The sequence below is a fragment of the Nycticebus coucang genome, chromosome 22, assembly GCF_027406575.1.
Source record: "Nycticebus coucang isolate mNycCou1 chromosome 22, mNycCou1.pri, whole genome shotgun sequence".
Classification (NCBI taxonomy): Eukaryota; Metazoa; Chordata; class Mammalia; order Primates; family Lorisidae; genus Nycticebus; species Nycticebus coucang.
This window is the reverse complement of record NC_069801.1, coordinates 16,784,122-16,800,579: the sequence shown is the minus strand read 5'-3', so window position 1 is coordinate 16,800,579 and position 16,458 is coordinate 16,784,122. Positions and strand designations below refer to the sequence as shown.

Below are 16,458 nucleotides of genomic sequence, written 5' to 3'. Positions count from 1 at the left end.
ACACATTAAATATACAACCACTAACGAAAGCTGATGACCAAAAAGAAAACAGGTCTGTGCCTAATTGTCACAATATCTGACACAACAGGCCTCAAATAATTCATGTGGCCTGTGGGCCACAGGTTGAACACCCCTGTGAGTGCATACACTCATCAGATGTTAGCTATTATCACCTTCAAAAAAGGATGGGTAAAAATACACTTGCCAAAATATTTGTTTTCATGACTCTGCTTCACCACTTTTAAGTTACATATTATCTTCAACCTATATCAAATAATACATAGGGTTTTTTTTGTTTGTTTGTTTTTTGAGACATAGTCTCACTATGTTGGTCTGGGTAGAGAGCCATGGTGTCACAGCTCACAGCAACCTCAAACTCTTGGGCTTAAGTGATTCTCTTGCCTCAGCCTCCCAAGTAGCTGGGACTACAGGTGCCCACCACAACACCCGGCTGCTTTTTTTTTTTTTTTTTTTGCAGTTTTTGGCCAGGGCTGAGTTTGAACCCACCATCTCCGGCATATGGGGCCAGCACCCTACTCCTTTGAGCCATAGCTGCTGCCCCCAGCTGCTTTTTTGTTACAGTTGCCATTGTTGTTTTAGCTGGTCTGGGAGATTCAAACCCTCCAGCCTTAGTGTATGTGGCCAATGCCCTACCGGCTGAGCTACGGGCACTGCCCATACATAGGTTTTTTTAAAGGAAAGAATTCACAGACAACCACATGGCTAGTTTCATATAGCTGGTCCCAGATGGGAGTCAGCTAAGAAAGGGGAAAAGAGTGACAAGAGGTAGACCTCTCATAACAAGAGCACTGGACTATAATTGAGAGATTTCATACAAAACCTGAAACTCACTAAAAATTAATAGACACAAAGATCTTTTGAAATCTCCTGAAAAAAACAGTATCCAATGTACTTAATACTACTATGAAATCAATATATAACCACCTACACACTCATACGAATGGCAAAATATAACTATAGTCCAGAAAGTAGAAGGGAAGAGGAGAGAGAGGGGAGGTAGGAGGGATATAGGAGGAGGGAGGATATTTGGGGGGACCTCACCTAATGTGCATGATGCAATGGTACATTTCAAAACTATTTAGAAATGAGTCTAATTGTGATAGATGTGTTACTTAGTTCAAGGTAAGCATTTCACCTTATATATCAAAGTAGTATCCTGAACCCCATAAATGCATTAATGTAGAAAGTTATGATTTAATACAAAATAATTAAAAAAAAAAAAAGAATTAGACCTCTCATAACAAGAGCACTGGGCTATAATTGAGAGATTTCATACAAACCTGAAACTCACTGAAAATTAAGAGACACAAAGATCTTTTGAAATCTCCTGGCCCAATTCTCACATCCCATAGATGAGGAAACCAAGACCTTAAGAAGTAAAGTGTTTTGAGATCTTCCAGTTCACTAAGGACAAAAATGTAAGAGTTTTCCTCTTACCTATGTCTTAGATATATATTCAAGTGGGAAGCAAAGAGAAAGACATTTTAGAAAGGGGAAAAAGCCAGTGGTGGCTCACGCCTGTAATCCTAGGACTCTGGGAGGTTAAGGAGGGTGGATAGTTTGAGCTCCCGGGTTCAAAACCAGCCTGAGCAAAAAAGGAGACCCCGTCTCTACTAAAAATAGAAACACTGAGGCAAGAGAATCGCTTGAGCCCAAGAGTTGGAGGTTGCTGTGAACTGTGACTCCATAGCACTCTACCAAGAGTGACATAGTGAGACTGTCTCAAAAAAAAAAAAAATAATAATAATAGGGGCAGCGCCTGTGGCTCAAAGGGGTAGGGTACCAGCCCCATATGCCAGAGGTGGTGGGTTCAAACCCAGCCCCAGCCAAAAACTGAAAATAATAATAATAATAATAATAATAATAATAATTTTTTAAAAAACCATGAACTTTAGAAAGGGGAAAAAGACACAATTTAGGAGGTTAACACTAGCACCTAACATCTCTCAAGCATTTATTATATTCCAGGCACAGTGTCAAGCACTTTATATTGGTGGCCTGATGTAATTTTTGCACAACCAGTTAGATAGTTACTATTATTAACCGAACTTTCAACTGAGAAAGTGAAGGCCTAGAGAGATTAAATGGCTTGGCCCAAATCAGAAAGCCAGTGAGGGGTAAAGTTGGTAAATGAACTCACGCTGTCTTGACTCCAGAGCTGGAACTTTTACCACTAAGTGATATTACCCAAGCTTAACAACTTAAAAAAGCAGTGAGGTCCTTAATCCTCGACTCTTTCTCCTACTTTTTTTGGATAACTTCTCTCTTCAGAGGCATTGCAAAGACTCACAGTAAAGAAAGTAGTTTTTAAATAAGAGCAGGTAACGATGATGGGGAGCCTGCCTGTTCTGTGTGTGTGAGGCGCCATGCACACATGCCTCACCTGCCCTCACCCCTAGTCCAAGGGCACACAGCTGGTAACAGGGCAGCTGAGGGATGGGAGCCCATGTGGTTACGGTGTGGCTCCAAAGCCCAGTTTCCCAGCCTCATCAGTGCACAGGACGTGCCTGCCCCCCAGCACACCTTCACTGAGCTCAGCCCTTAGCTGAGGCTTGGCACTACACAGAGAAGAAATTCAGCATAATCCCTGCCCAGCTAGGAAGAAGAGACCATTTTTAGCTTAACTGTTTCTTTGCTTACACCTTTGTAGTTAAGTAATCACAGTGCTAAGGGGACTGCGGACCCCAACCTCCTATAACCCAGTCCTATCACACTATACCCAGATCACTCAGCCACCAGCAGCTTCTTCTATATATTTCACAGATGGACTCCATTTTCCTCTCCTCCAAGTGCTGTAAGCTTTTTCTTTTTTCTTTAAAGAGCAGGAATGATTTTCATCTCTATCTTTCCATCATCCTTCACCAGGGAATATGACAAAAGGGTTAACTTAAGGCGCTAACAATAACAAAAATGCAAAAGAGGATAACTTCTCTATGGCCTTTAATTTGGGGAAAGAGCCTGTGGGACTCCATAGTATTTGCTCAAAAATGTTCAAAGGAAGACATGGAAAATTTCATCTTCAACGTTTTCTTGCCCAGGAAAAATGCCCAGAACTCTGGGGGCCAATTATTCTGCTGCCTTGGACTTTGACCTTAGAAAGTCTCCCTCTGGTTTTAACCTGAGTGGAACGGAGGGCAGCTGACAGCAGAGTGCCTGTTGAATGAGCAGCTGTGTCTAGGGTGGTCAAATTTAATGACTCCTGGGTCTTCAGAGCAGCATTCAAAAGTTACAGGACCAAGCCAAACCCATAGGCTAAATGAGTAAGAGCAGCAAGCTTCACAGTTACTTCATTTTTTTTTTTGGTTTTTGGCCAAGGCTGGGTTTGAACCCGCCACCTCTGGCATATGGGACCAGCGCCCTACTCCTTGAGCCACAGGCGCCACCCACAGTTACTTCATTTAAATGGTTTAGTTCCTACTATGTTCATGACATCATGCTAGGATCCAGGTGTTCCCAACAGTAGCGAGTGACCGTACTAATAAAACTGGAGAAAGAGAAGACAGAGTGAGCAAAGCACACAGGAAAGCAGCAGAGGCAGGAGGGATTCCTGTTTGCAAACAGAAGTGAGGAAAGCACTGGGATGTGAATTAGGAGAAGGGAAGGCTAACATTACCAGGCGCAGTTAGAAGGGTGGCTTTTGATAGTCTCCCTTGCTTTTGGCCAGCCAGAGCTTAAAATTTAAAAAACAATCTTAATAAGGAGCTATAAAGAATTATTAGGTTTTGGACCTGCCTTACTTTTTTAACCTTTAGTTACTTAACCTTTTAAAACTTGCTTTCTCAATTGTAAAATAAAGTTATAACATAATATGGGAGTTTAAAATGCTATTCTCATAATTCCCATATTTGAAAATTTTCTTTCTTTCTTTTTGTAGCCCTCGGCAGAGTGCCGTGGCATCATAGCTCACAGAAACCTCCAACTCCTGGGCTTAGGCGATTCCCTTGCCTCAGCCTCCCGAGTAGCTGGGACTATAGATGCCCGCCACAACACCCAGCTATTATTTTTTTTTTGCAGTTTTTGGCCGGGGCTGGGCTTGAACCCGCCACCTCCGGCATATGGGGCCGGCACCCTGCCCCTTTGAGCCACAGGTGCCCCCCGCCCCTCACCACCCAGCTATTTTTTTGTTGCAGTTTGGCCAGGGCCGGGTTTGAACCTGCCACCCTTGGTACATGGGGCCGGCGCCCTACCCACTGAGCCACAGGCACTGCCCTGAAAATTTTCCTAACAATTTTTTTTAAAGAAGGGTAAAAGTACCCATTCCTTAATTGCTGTGCGGATTACATGAAATAATTATATAAAACACATAGTATAGGCTTGGTACTTTGTATGTGTTCAAAAAATAGTAACTATTATCAATATGATGTGAAATATAAAATATAACAATATGAAACATAATATGAAAAGTTTTAAGTTCTGGGATGGGGCAAAAAGAATAAAATACCATGAACTAGTAAATAAATGACTACAGACTTAGGAATACGACAAGGACATCCTTTGCAAATAGTCTCTCCCCCACTTTCATATACCCCTTACTACTCTGTCTGCTCAACAAATATGTACTGTCAACAAACAAATACAACTGATGCCAGACGCAAGGCTAAGTAGTAAGAATGAGAAAGAAGCAGACAGACAACAGAAGGGGTTTCAGAAAACAGTATGACCATATGAGCTTGAGGGGGTATCTATGAGGTATTTTGAAGTCATATGCAAAAAATTTTCAATAGGTAGGTATGTAAAATTTACCTGGGAAGTTCTGGAGGGATTCTACAAGGAAGTATTTATTAAAAACAAACAAACAAACAAAAAACTAAAGGGGCGGCACCTGTGGCTCAGTGAGTAGGGCACCAGCCCCATATACTGAGCCACAGCACTCCACCAAGGGAGACAAAGTGAGACTCTGTCTCAAAAAAAAAAAAAAAAAAAAAACACATAAGAATGAAGGTCTAATAAACTGAAAAAGAAGCATAAAGAATTTATACAAGGAAAAACATAAAACACTCCTGAAAAATCACCAAACTAGCCCTGAGCAAATGAAAAGACAAGACCCTGATCTTGAATGGGAAGAGCCAACATCCTAAACAAGTCAGTTCTCTCTAAACTCATTTATAAATTTAACACAATCCCAATAAAAATACCATCAAAGTTGTCGTCTCCTGAAACTAGACAAATGGTTATTAAGGTCAGATGCCAGGATGAACCAGCAAAAACAATGAGGAAAACCCTGAAAAAAGAGCACTATGAAAAATCAACCTGACTTTGTAATGGCATATGAATCGACAATCAAACCAATGGAACAAAACAGAAATTTCAGTAAGAAACCCAAGGCATACAAAGGACAATATTCTTTATTTTCATTGGGATACTAGGATACAGCATAGCAGCAATTCGTGCACTTTATTTCTAAAAACCGAAGCTCAAGTGAGGCTGAGCTGGTCACTGTGCAAGATGAACCAGCAGGACATTCTCACCGCGAATGAAAATTTGATTTATGTGTCGAGTGAATACCTGCTGGTAATCCACTTTGGGCTTTCGTTTTTTCTTACGGGTCTGGCCCCTGGAAAGGATGGTAGCCCTGGAAAAGGAACCTCCCATACTGGACCCTTCTGTCCGTGTAGTCCTCCCTGACAGCTCCGCCCTGGACTCTTCCCTTGCAGAGGCCTGCAGGGAGGAAGGGACAGAGCGGGAACGTTTACGTGAGCCCTGGTCAGTGTCTTCTCTTCCCCACACTGAAGCCACCTTCCAAGTGGATGTCTGGGAGTATCTGGAGAGAGTGGAGTCTTCAACTGCAGACTTAGAATCTGCTTCCTTCTTGGAGGAATCGAAGTTTCAGAAGATCAAATAGCTAATATACAACAATAGGGACCCTGGTCACTGGGCAAAGGATAATATTTTAAAGACAGCATCTCAAAGCAGAGGAGAAGAGAGTTTTTAATGAGTAGTGTTAAGACAACTGATTAGCCATTAGGATAAAATGGGATTCTTCCTCAAATCAAATGCCAAGATAAATTCCAAATGGATTGACAAATGTTAAAAAAAAAAGGTAGCGCAGCACCTGTGGCTCAAAGGAGTAGGGCACTGGCCCCATATGACAGGGGTGGCAGGTTCAAACCCAGCCCCGGCCAAAAACTGCCAAAAAAAAAAAAAAGTGAAAGCACACATGTACTATAAGAAAACATGAATGAATTCCTCATAAATTGCTAGCAGGGCAACTTCCCAACTATGACCTAAAATCCAAAGCAACACACTGTAAGACTGATAAATATGACTATATACAGATGTAAAACTTCTGGATAGCAAAAAAAACTTTGAGGGCGGTGCCTGTGGCTCAAGAAAGTAGGGCACGGGCCCCATATGCTGGAGGTGGCGGGTTCAAATCCAGCCCCAGCCAAAAACTGCAAAAAAAAAAACTTGGACACATGCAAAGTCAAGCATATAACAAACTAGAAAAATATTTTTGTGACTTATCCCATAGACTTGAGCAAATATCCTTTATCTCATAAAAAGAGAAAACAAATTTAAACTATACTGAAATGTTATTTCTTCCCTGACATATTGGCAAAACCCCCAAACTTTGAGATCATACTTTGGTATGCTAGGTGTGGGAGAAAGAGAGAATAGGAGTCAGATAGAAACTTCTATATATGTTACCTTTTTCATTTTAGTACCATGCAAATGGTTTACATAGTTAAAAAACACAATTAAATTTTAATAGCAATCAAGTTGATGGAATAACTAATTATACAGAGAAAATAATTACATCAAATGATTTTAAGACAGTAATTGACTACACATCTCAAGTAGCAAATATTCTAAAGACAACAGGAATAACATAGAAGACTAAAACTATATTTGATAACATACAATAGTCAGTGTAGATCATGGCATTACTACTGGCCTGGCTGATAACATGGCCAGGGAAATCCAGGGAGAGAGAGCAGGCTCAAAGCCTCAGACTGTGCCCCAGAAAGGATGAAGATTTGTGGCCCCATGAGTATGTTCAACTGTGCTCAAGTAGAAGGTAAGAGGAGAAAGGAGGAAATCCTCAGAGATGAGGCTCAAGACGGGCATAGCCAGAGTTGGGGGGTAGCACCTGCCAAGCCAAGGAATTAGGCCACCCTGAAGGCAGGCAAGTGATACAGGAGTTTTAGGCAAGCGAATAACATGTTCAGATTTGTGCTTTATAAAGATCACAGGCAACAGCGTACCAAACAAACTGGAGAGGAATAAAACTAAAAGGTGCTGACCAGCTAGAAGCCTGATTCATAATCTAGGACGAGAGATTACAGTAGCTTTAACCAAAGGGAGAAATCAACAGGCTTACAACTTATGTGCTGAAAGAAAGGGGAAAACGGGACCACTCCCAGGTCTCTGCCTTTGAAAACTCTGTGGTGTCAAGCACTGAGACTAGGAACTGACAAGCACCAGATAAAAGAAAGTAAGTTTGCTGCTGTCAAAGCCCCGTGACCATCTTCTGGAGCAAGTGGGAATGAGCTAAAGGAGTCAAAAAGGAAGACCCAACAGTCAGGCCGCAGTCCTAGAAAGCTCAGAAACAAAAGGAAATAGTGAGTTAGATTACCTCTTGTAGAATCTTCTCAAAGTCAGAAACAGAATCACATACTGTTCACTTTTGTTCTTATATTAAAAAAAAAACAAACACTATTCAAGTAATATTTGGAGCCTCAAAAGCTATTATTTAAACATATAATTCTTTGTTTCTAATTTCTCTCATCCTTCTCGGACCTTTTCCTTCATAATGTATCTTCCAAAGTTTGGTTCTGTCCCAGAGCGAGACTCTAATGCCTAAAGCAGAGGACATTCATCCAAATGCCTCCAGGGGTCAGACAGACAGAAAATCTCATTTAGTTGCCTAAATGTAAGCAACTAATTTTCAAACACTCTATGGGCCAAACCATGGCCTACCAATAGTTTTCTATTGAGATTTCCTTTTTACAAAATATCCTAAGATAAAGATATTTCTTTCCTTTTATTTTCTTTTGGGTACTAATAGAACCAGAAAATTACATCTACGAATTCTTTTTTTCCTTTTAATTCAGCTTTCCTAAATCTGAGGCAATGACTCCATTTCCAAGAAGCTGATGCCTAGAAACAAAGAGCTGGGCGTCCACTACCTCCTTCTTTCATCTGTCAGCAGAAATAAATACGGTATCTGCTAACAAGGCTGCCGAGACAATAAATACGTCCACATCTCACCGGTGTCATGTAAAGTAATGACAACCACCCATCTCTAAGGCATTTATGAAGCACTTCACTGGGCAGATCTCTGTATTATACAAACATTCAACTCTGCTTGACCACTTTAGACAGGAATCAAAGCCTGAAAAGACACTTTCAAAACTCTGAGGTTACGGTTCCAGAGCAGTGAAAAGTAACTGGTTTTGCAGAAATTCTCATCATGACTTCAGTCAGGTGTTGTTACAGGTGACATTTCATTGTTGGCTCCGTATCTTTTAAGGGGCTAAGGGCCCCATCTGAGATCTAATTAAAGAAATGGGCTCTTTTCCCAGAAAAATGACATTCACACAAATCTGCAGGCAACTTCAAAGGATTCATGGGTCCCTTACAATTCAACCACTTACCCCAAGATTAACCTCTTAACTTATGTGGATGAACTATAATGCATTTACTTTATGTAAGGAAAAGAAATACTTAGCATCATAATGTTGTCAAGATTTGGTTAAATAACAACATGAGGGAAATACAAAGAAAGCTAGTCTTCTTTTCTTACTCCTTTCTCCCCTGAGGGCTTCTAGAGTCGGCAAAACTGCAGGCTCTCTGCAAACGAAATACCGTACACTCTGCATGACTTAAAGAAAGTGACAATCTCATTTCTGAATTTAAATGCCCTTAATATTTAATTCGTGCCTCTATGTGGTTAGTAGTTTGCTTTCTCCACATTATCAAGATGATGGCTTTAGAAGGCAGGCTATTGGAGATCCAGAAAATCACATATCCCAATTCAATTTCCTAGTGAAAATCAAAGAGCTCACTCTGTTGAAGAGCTGAAACAGGCTGAGGGGTCACTGCCTTTCTCCAGGGCGCTGGTACAGGCAGTACTCCAGCAGGGTAATGTAAATACTCAGTATGAAGCAACAGGGCATACCAATTTGTTTTTCAATCTATTTTGTTTCAGTTCAAGGCATCATTGCAGACAGATAGTCCAAGAAAACAAGCCACACTTGGGTTACACACAGTCTTCCTCAATCTCTAAAAGCAGCTGAGTATTGCCAAAAGTGTAGCTCGTTTGCCTGGGCTGCCTGTCTGCAATGATGCTTTGAACTGAAATAAAATAGATTGAAAAACAAATTGGTATGCCCTGGCTCTTCCTGCAGTTTCACATTATCCTTCAAAGCTAACGTTACCACCTCCTCTTTACTGGAACCCAAAAGACCCAAATCACAGAGCAGAACTGCAATACTTCAAATGCAAAGGTCCCACCCAAACCTAAAATAGCAATTTAATTCAGGGCTTGTTGCTTAACGTTGCATTAATGTGCCACTCTCTGTCCAGTTCCTTGCTCCATTTGCTGGGTTGGATTATATTCGCTGATGACATGAGCAATACCGTTACTGGATACAGTTTAAAGTAAAACTTGACACTGTTGTTCTTATATAGTTTCCTTGATTTATTACTGCCTCTAATTTTTCATGTTCATGAGCCCAAACATCTTCCTATTTTTTTACCTATTCAAAAAGTCTGCCACTTGCTTCAAAGCATTCATTCCTGTTTTAAACTATGCAACATTATTTTGAAAACCTGAAATCACTTGTAAAAAAGTTTTAAAATTACCACTAACTGGAACTCTAACACTTTCTTAGCATGCTTTAAGAAGGGGCACTTTCTTAGCATGCTTCAACAGAAGAACACAATGGTTTCAAGATTAAAACAGTAAGATGCTGAAAATGCTTTGCATAGACACTTGGTTTAAAATAATTAAATCCCATCTGGAAAAGTTCCTTTCTAAATAGAAACAGTAAGAAAAAACAAGATCTGCTCCCCCCCACCCCAAAATAAAAAAACACCTCCCCTGGGCGGCGCCTGTGGCTCAGTGAGTAGGGCGCCAGTCCCATATGCCGAAGGTGGCGGGTTCAAACCCAGCCCCAGCCAAAAACCACAAAAAAAAACACCTCCCATTCCCATTTTGTCTATAATATACTTCTGGATTTTTGTTATTAGCACTTTAAATAGGTTTCCATTGGGGGTTACATTGTGTCAGTTTTCTTTAATGGAATTTAGCAATATGTACAACAACAACAACAACAAAGATAAAACATCAAAACTACTCATACATTTTCTCTTATTTAATCTGTACAATGACCCTCTGAGGAAGTACCATGACCTACATTTTACAGATGAGACAACTAATCTGTAATCTGCCCACAGGTGTGCAACTTTTCCAGTAGTAAAGCCAGGTTCAGGGCCAGGGACGGTGCACAGGAGTTAAACACTGCACAATTGCTCCCTTCTGAGTTCTCCAACACTTCAAGTTCTTGCCCACCTGAGGTTCTCTTAACCTGGTAAAAAGTTCTTCTCCCAGCTTCTCTTCCCTTTCCCTTTTTGTTAGGCTGGCTCCTTGTCACTCAACAAGTTGCAGCTTACAGTACCCCTCTAAACAAAGGTTTTCCCTGACCACCCGGGTAAAAGGTGGGTCTCCCAAGTTAGTATCTATCTCAGCACTATCTTGTTTCCTTTACAGCAGTTGCCACCTTTGTTATTTCTTCACTGTCTTGACACTAGGTTTTAGCTTCTAGAACAGATAGCCCCAGGTTCATCCTGCTCAGCCAGATAATCATAAGGCCTCAGATGATGGTGCTTGGCATATAGGAGGCCCTCAAATATTTGCTCAATGAATGATCTGGATTTGTTTATTTAATATTTACCTGAAAATAGCAAGTTGTAAGCAATGACAGGTAAAGTATGGTCCCTGCCCCGGAGGACCTACTAAGCTACACAGTAGGAAAGATAACAAATAGTACAGGGTGGTGAGTGAGATCAGTTTAGCTGCAGCTCTCAGCTCCCGTATCCATTAGTTATGTACCTTGGACATCTTTCCTCTGTAAGCCCCAGTTTCCTCATCTATAAATAGGAATATAAATACTACCCATGTCATAGTGCTAAAGTGAGGATTAAATGATAGTCCATGTAAATAAGGCACTGAGCAAAGTAATTAGTACAAAGGAATCACTCAATAAATAGTAACCACTAATTTTATTATATGCTATAGCAGCTTTAACTGAAATTATCTTTGTATATCTGTATATAATTTGTTCAAGGATCCTACAGAATTTAAACCCATGGAAGGGCAGAAATCATGTTGGTCTTGTTTACCATTATATTTCCAGGAATTCACACTTGAGAACAGGAGTTTATTACCAGCCTGGGCAACATAGCAAGATTCTGTCTCTACAAAATAATAAAAAAAAAAAAAAATTGCTGGGTGCAGTGGCTCACACCTGTAATCCCAGCACTCTGGGAAGCTGAGGCAGGTGGATGGCTTGAGCTCAGGAGTTAAGAGACCAGCCTGAGCAAGAGTGAGACCCCATCTCTAAAAAACATAGCTGGACATTGTAGTGTGCGGCTGTAGTCCCAGCTACTTGGGAAGCTGAGGCAAAAGGATCACTTGAGCCCAAGAGTTGGGAGGTTGCTGTGAGCTATGACGTCATGACACTCCACTGAGGGCGACAAAGTGAGACTCTGTCTCAAAAAAAAATTAGCTAGGCATGGTGGTGTGTGCCTGAAGTCTGAGCTACTTAGGAGACTGAGGTAGGAGCATTCCTTGAATCCAGGAGTTTGAGGTTGCTGTGAGCTGTGATGATCTGCACTCCAGCCTGGGCAACAGAGCAAGACCCTATCTCTTAAAAACAAACAAACAAACAAACAACAACAACAACAAAAAGATGAAGAGCTAGGTTTGCAAACTACTGCAATAGAAGAAAGGTATCTACATTAGGAAGGGGAGGGCAGAAGTTTGATCACTTAGGCAAGCTAAGAAAAATTTCACTTTGAGATTGTAATTAAAATCTCCATGAACCATACAAAGATCCAGATACAACTCCAGGGAAGAACAACAAAGAACAACAGTCTCAGCAGTTTGACCTGGCCCATGAGCTGGGGGTGGGGGTGGGGGGGCTCCCAGAGACAGGGTCAATTTGCTAGCCCTATAACCTATAAGCTATAGCCCTTCAATAGCTTCATCGTTCAAAACTGGCTTCTTTTGTAAAATGGAAATTACTTATAAGGCGTTGTCATAAAGCACATTATGTATAATCATAAATAAAGCACCTGGCTTATTGTAGACGTTAGGTGGACGGTATTATTGCTATTCAAGGTGGGAGAAACAACTCCTACTTTGAACAGGCGGTAGTAAGACCAGAGGGGTAATGGAAGCCAGAATGTTCTCCCAACTAAAGAGCTCTAAGGTGCATGGGGCAGTTTTAACTTGTTTCCCATGTTGTAAGGAAGGACAAAAGGAATCGGTTCAGGACAACATTGCCCCAATCTACTTGTGTCTAGGGCACGGGTCATCACACTTTTTCTGTAAAGGGCCAGACAGAAACATTTTTGGCTTTGTAGGACAGGCAAGCAAAGCCAGGCAATAGCTGCGCAACCACTCAACTCTGCGTCTTGGCAGGAAAGCAACCGTAGAGGATTCATCCACGACGAACATGGCTCAGTTCCATTAAATTTCATTTATAGACACTGAAATTTGATTTCATATTATTTCCGTAAATTACATAAAATACACCCCCCCCAATCATTTAAAAATGTAAAAACCATTTTTAGCTCCCAACAAACAGAAACCGGGAGGGGGAGAAAAAAGAAGGGTGACAGATGAGGCCCAAGGTTTTAGTCTGCCCACAGCCGGTGCAGGGACCCGAAGAGAGGGAGGGAAACTGCGAAGAGGCCTCCGCTGGGGCCCAGGGGACGTGCGGGGCGACGGCAGGCCCCAGGCGGTCACCAGGCCCGGCCCAGAGCCCCCACCCAGTCCCCGCGGCCTCTTCCCTCCGGAACCTACAGCTGAGCTTGCGCTCCAAGTGCGGACCACCCCTGGGGGACCACGTTCCGGGGCGAAGTGAGGCGGCTATGACTAAGGCAAGCCCCGCGCCGGTCGCCACACCGAAGGGTCTGTGTACACCCCTCAAGTTGGGTGCCCGCGGGCCTCTGCTGCAAAAAGGGTCTCCGCGCTGAATCCCAGCCCCGTTTCTATGGTTACCTGTTCAGTACCGATTCAAACTGCCGTTCTTTATTGACAGCGCCATAGAGGACACGAACACTCCTGCCCGAAGGGAACAATAAAGCTTTCGCCATTCAACAGCGCCAGATACGCCAGAAGGCGGCCATCTTGAGGCCGGCGCGGAAGGGGTATAAGCGGGAGGGGGCGGCCCGACCTGCCCCGCGCGCCGGTCACGTGCTGGGGGCGGGACTCCCGAGCGGGTGGGGCCTGCGTCACGCGCCCGCTCTCCGCCAATGCTACCGGTAGGACCCTGGGGCAAGCTTGCAGCTGGCCTTTTCTCTGACCTCTGACCTTGGCTACTCCCTCCCTTCCCTCAATCCTAAGGAAAGTTCTAAAGGGGTTCCAGCATCTCTTGCTGGAGCAGCTATAGAGTTAGTTTACTGAATGGCAGGGAAGTCAATACAAAAGGCTTCTTTACATTTTTCCGTGAAAACACGTTCACGTGCAAGGCGGAGTGGTGACCTGCTCAGCGTCCCAGACGCATTCTCATTGGTGGAGAGACTTGGCTCCCTCCAGGCGTGATGGGCTGAGATGTCCTGGAGGCAGTTTGATCCCGCCTCTCCACTTCCCAATTTTAGCTTTAAGGGTTTTGGAGGTAAAAGTGTTTGTAGTTTATCTTTTGCTCATTTCCCATCTCACATACTTTGTCACTCACAAAGTGTTCCATGTGAAGCGTCCTCTTGCTACCTCATAGGCAAATATTTAAAGCAGATCCAAGAATATCAGTCACATCAGCGCAGGCCCACTGGACACAGTCGCCCTAGCATTGACATGTGGTCCCTTCTTCTGTCACTGCAAGTCATGCACCCAAATCCAGTCATCTTAGCCTATAATGCTGAGCTCACTCCGTAGTGACAGCTGTTACATCTACAGTGTCAATATTCAGTCGTTTTGACAGCTGTCACTTTCTGACTCAGTCCATCACAGCTTTAAATCACAAATTCAACCTACTGGGTAGAACTGTCGTTCACATTGTTGCTGTCACCTGATCGATATTCACTTTCGCAGTCTGCTGTGCAACTTCAAATGGTTCTGTTCAGTACTTGAGTTGTTTTCACTGTCATTCTCACTTAGCTACTTTCACTGACACATAGTTAAGCCAATATTTAACAGGCCCCTACACAGTTGTCCTTGTTACCGCCCAATTAGTCACTTACTATTACACCCACATGTCCGCTGTCACATTCAGGGTCAGACTTACTGTAGCTGACATCCTGTCACTTTTGTGGTCGCTGGAGCTGTTGTGTCTCCTAACCACTCATTTCCATCGTCCATCATTCTCCTTTAGTGGGAGCCCTGTCACCGGAATTTCTTCTTCAGTAGGTCCTTGGTCTTGGGGATTAGAAGAATTAACCCACAGACCACAGATCCGTGATAAAGTCGGATTTTATTAGACAGAAGGGAATACAGAAGGAGTAAAAAGCACCAGAGCATCTGGCAAAGAGGAAGACCCAAGTTGGAAGTTCCTCTCTCGTCCTTTGTCTAGAGGTGTACATTGTCTGGAGAATAACATTTTGGCTAGGATTTGGTAGATGGAAAAATATCCTTTCCAAGTTGAATGCAGTCCCTCCCCTGGGGCAAGGTTATTAGGTCTTTGCAGTTTTTGTCTTAGGGAAAGAATTAGGGTGTGTGTGTTTCCCTAGTCAAGGTGGAACCACCTCAAAAACTTCTCAAGCAGTTTTTGTTCCCGATCTTGTTAGAGCCCAGAGGGTGTGGCCTGGAAAAGGCAGCCTGTTTGTGCCTGGAAATGGGGGCCTGATTTCTGAGCTCACTTGGGCCTAGAGAATGGGGGAATCCCTGTCCAGTCCTGAGTAGGGGAATCCTGTATCATCCCCAAATGGAGGGTTGCCAGTCTCCTGAGCAAACACACACATGTAGAATCATGCTTGGCACATAGTAGGTGCTCTAGAAATACTTATCGAATTATCAGACTTTTAAAAAATGGTAACATTGCCAGTGTGCTGTATGTGAATGTGGATGACTTGACTCTTTCCCAAGAGTCTCAAACAATAGGATTAAGGTTTTTGTTTTTTTGAGACAGTGTCTTGCTCTGTTGCTATGGCTAGAGTGCAGGTGATATAGGAAAGTGGACCCCCAAACTAAGGTCCAACTCGAAGGCCAAGTGGGTTCTTGCCTTCGCATAGGAAAGAATCCAAGAGCAAGCTGACAGAGTAAGGCAAAAGCAAGTTTAATGAAGTAAGAAAAGAAAAAGAGGGAGGGTGTCCCCCCAGACAGAGCAGTGACATCTCTCAAAGTAGCAGAGAGTAGCACCTTGTGAGTTTCTGGGGTCTTATTTTATATGCTTATTTAATTTTTTTGTTGAGTGGGAGAGAGAATTATTCATGAGATTTCTGGGAAACGAGTGGAGAGTTCTCCAAACTGAGGGTCCCTCCCCTTTTTAAGCCATATAGAGTAACTTATGGGAGTTGCCATGGCTTTTGCAAACTGTCACGATGCTGCTGAAAGTTTCTTTTAGTACGTTAATATGCTATAAGAAGGATATTATAATCGGTGAGGGTAACCTGAAGTTGTCTTTATGGCTGTTTGGGTCCTACCTGGTTTTGGTCAGTTTTTCCCAAAGACCTGGTTGGGGGCTTATGACTTCTACCAGTTCCCTATCGCACAGTGGCATCATTTTAGCTCACTGCAATTTCAAATTTCTAGGCTCAAGTGATCCTCCTGCCTCAGCCTCTTGAGTAGCTAGGACTATAGGTGGGCACCACGATGCCTGGCTAATTTTTCTCTTTTATGTGGGGTCTTGTTCTGTTGCCCAGGCTGGTCTCATAAACACCTAGCCTCATGGATCTTCTTACCTTAGCCCCCCAAAATGTTGGGATTACCATGGTGTGAGCCACCGTACCTAGCTAAGAATAAATTTTGAGGCACAATCTATCTCCCCCAAGTCCATTACACTTAACAAAACTCTGGCTGGGTGCGATGGCTCACTTCTGTAATCCCAGCACTTGGGAGTCCAAGGTGGGTGGATTTCCTGAGCTCACAGGTTTGAGACCAGCCTGAGCCAGAGCGAGACCTTGTCTCTAAAAGATAGCCAAAGCGTTGTGGTAAACACCTGTAGTCCCAGCTACTTGGGAGGCTGAGGCAAGAGGATCACTTGAGCCCAAGAGTTTGAGGTTGCTGTGAGCTAAGACGCCATGGTACTCTACCAAGGCTGGCCAAGTGAAACT

At 42.9% G+C, this 16,458-nt stretch overlaps 1 protein-coding gene across 15 annotated transcripts in view; it reads right to left on the bottom strand.

Moving 5' to 3' along the window:
• Positions 1 to 13,387, bottom strand: part of ZBTB40 (zinc finger and BTB domain containing 40) — a 73,837-nt gene extending 60,450 nt beyond the window's left edge. For 13 of the 15 annotated variants that reach the window (XR_008376948.1, XR_008376949.1, XR_008376950.1 and 10 more), the window contains exon 1: positions 13,253 to 13,382. The gene's annotated coding sequence lies outside the window, so the exon portion shown is untranslated. Of the gene's footprint in view, positions 1 to 5,526; positions 5,677 to 13,252 lie in introns of those variants that run through there. The other 2 variants (XM_053576683.1, XM_053576682.1) reach the window with 2 other exon arrangements.
• Between the last annotated feature and the right edge of the window lie 3,071 nt (positions 13,388 to 16,458).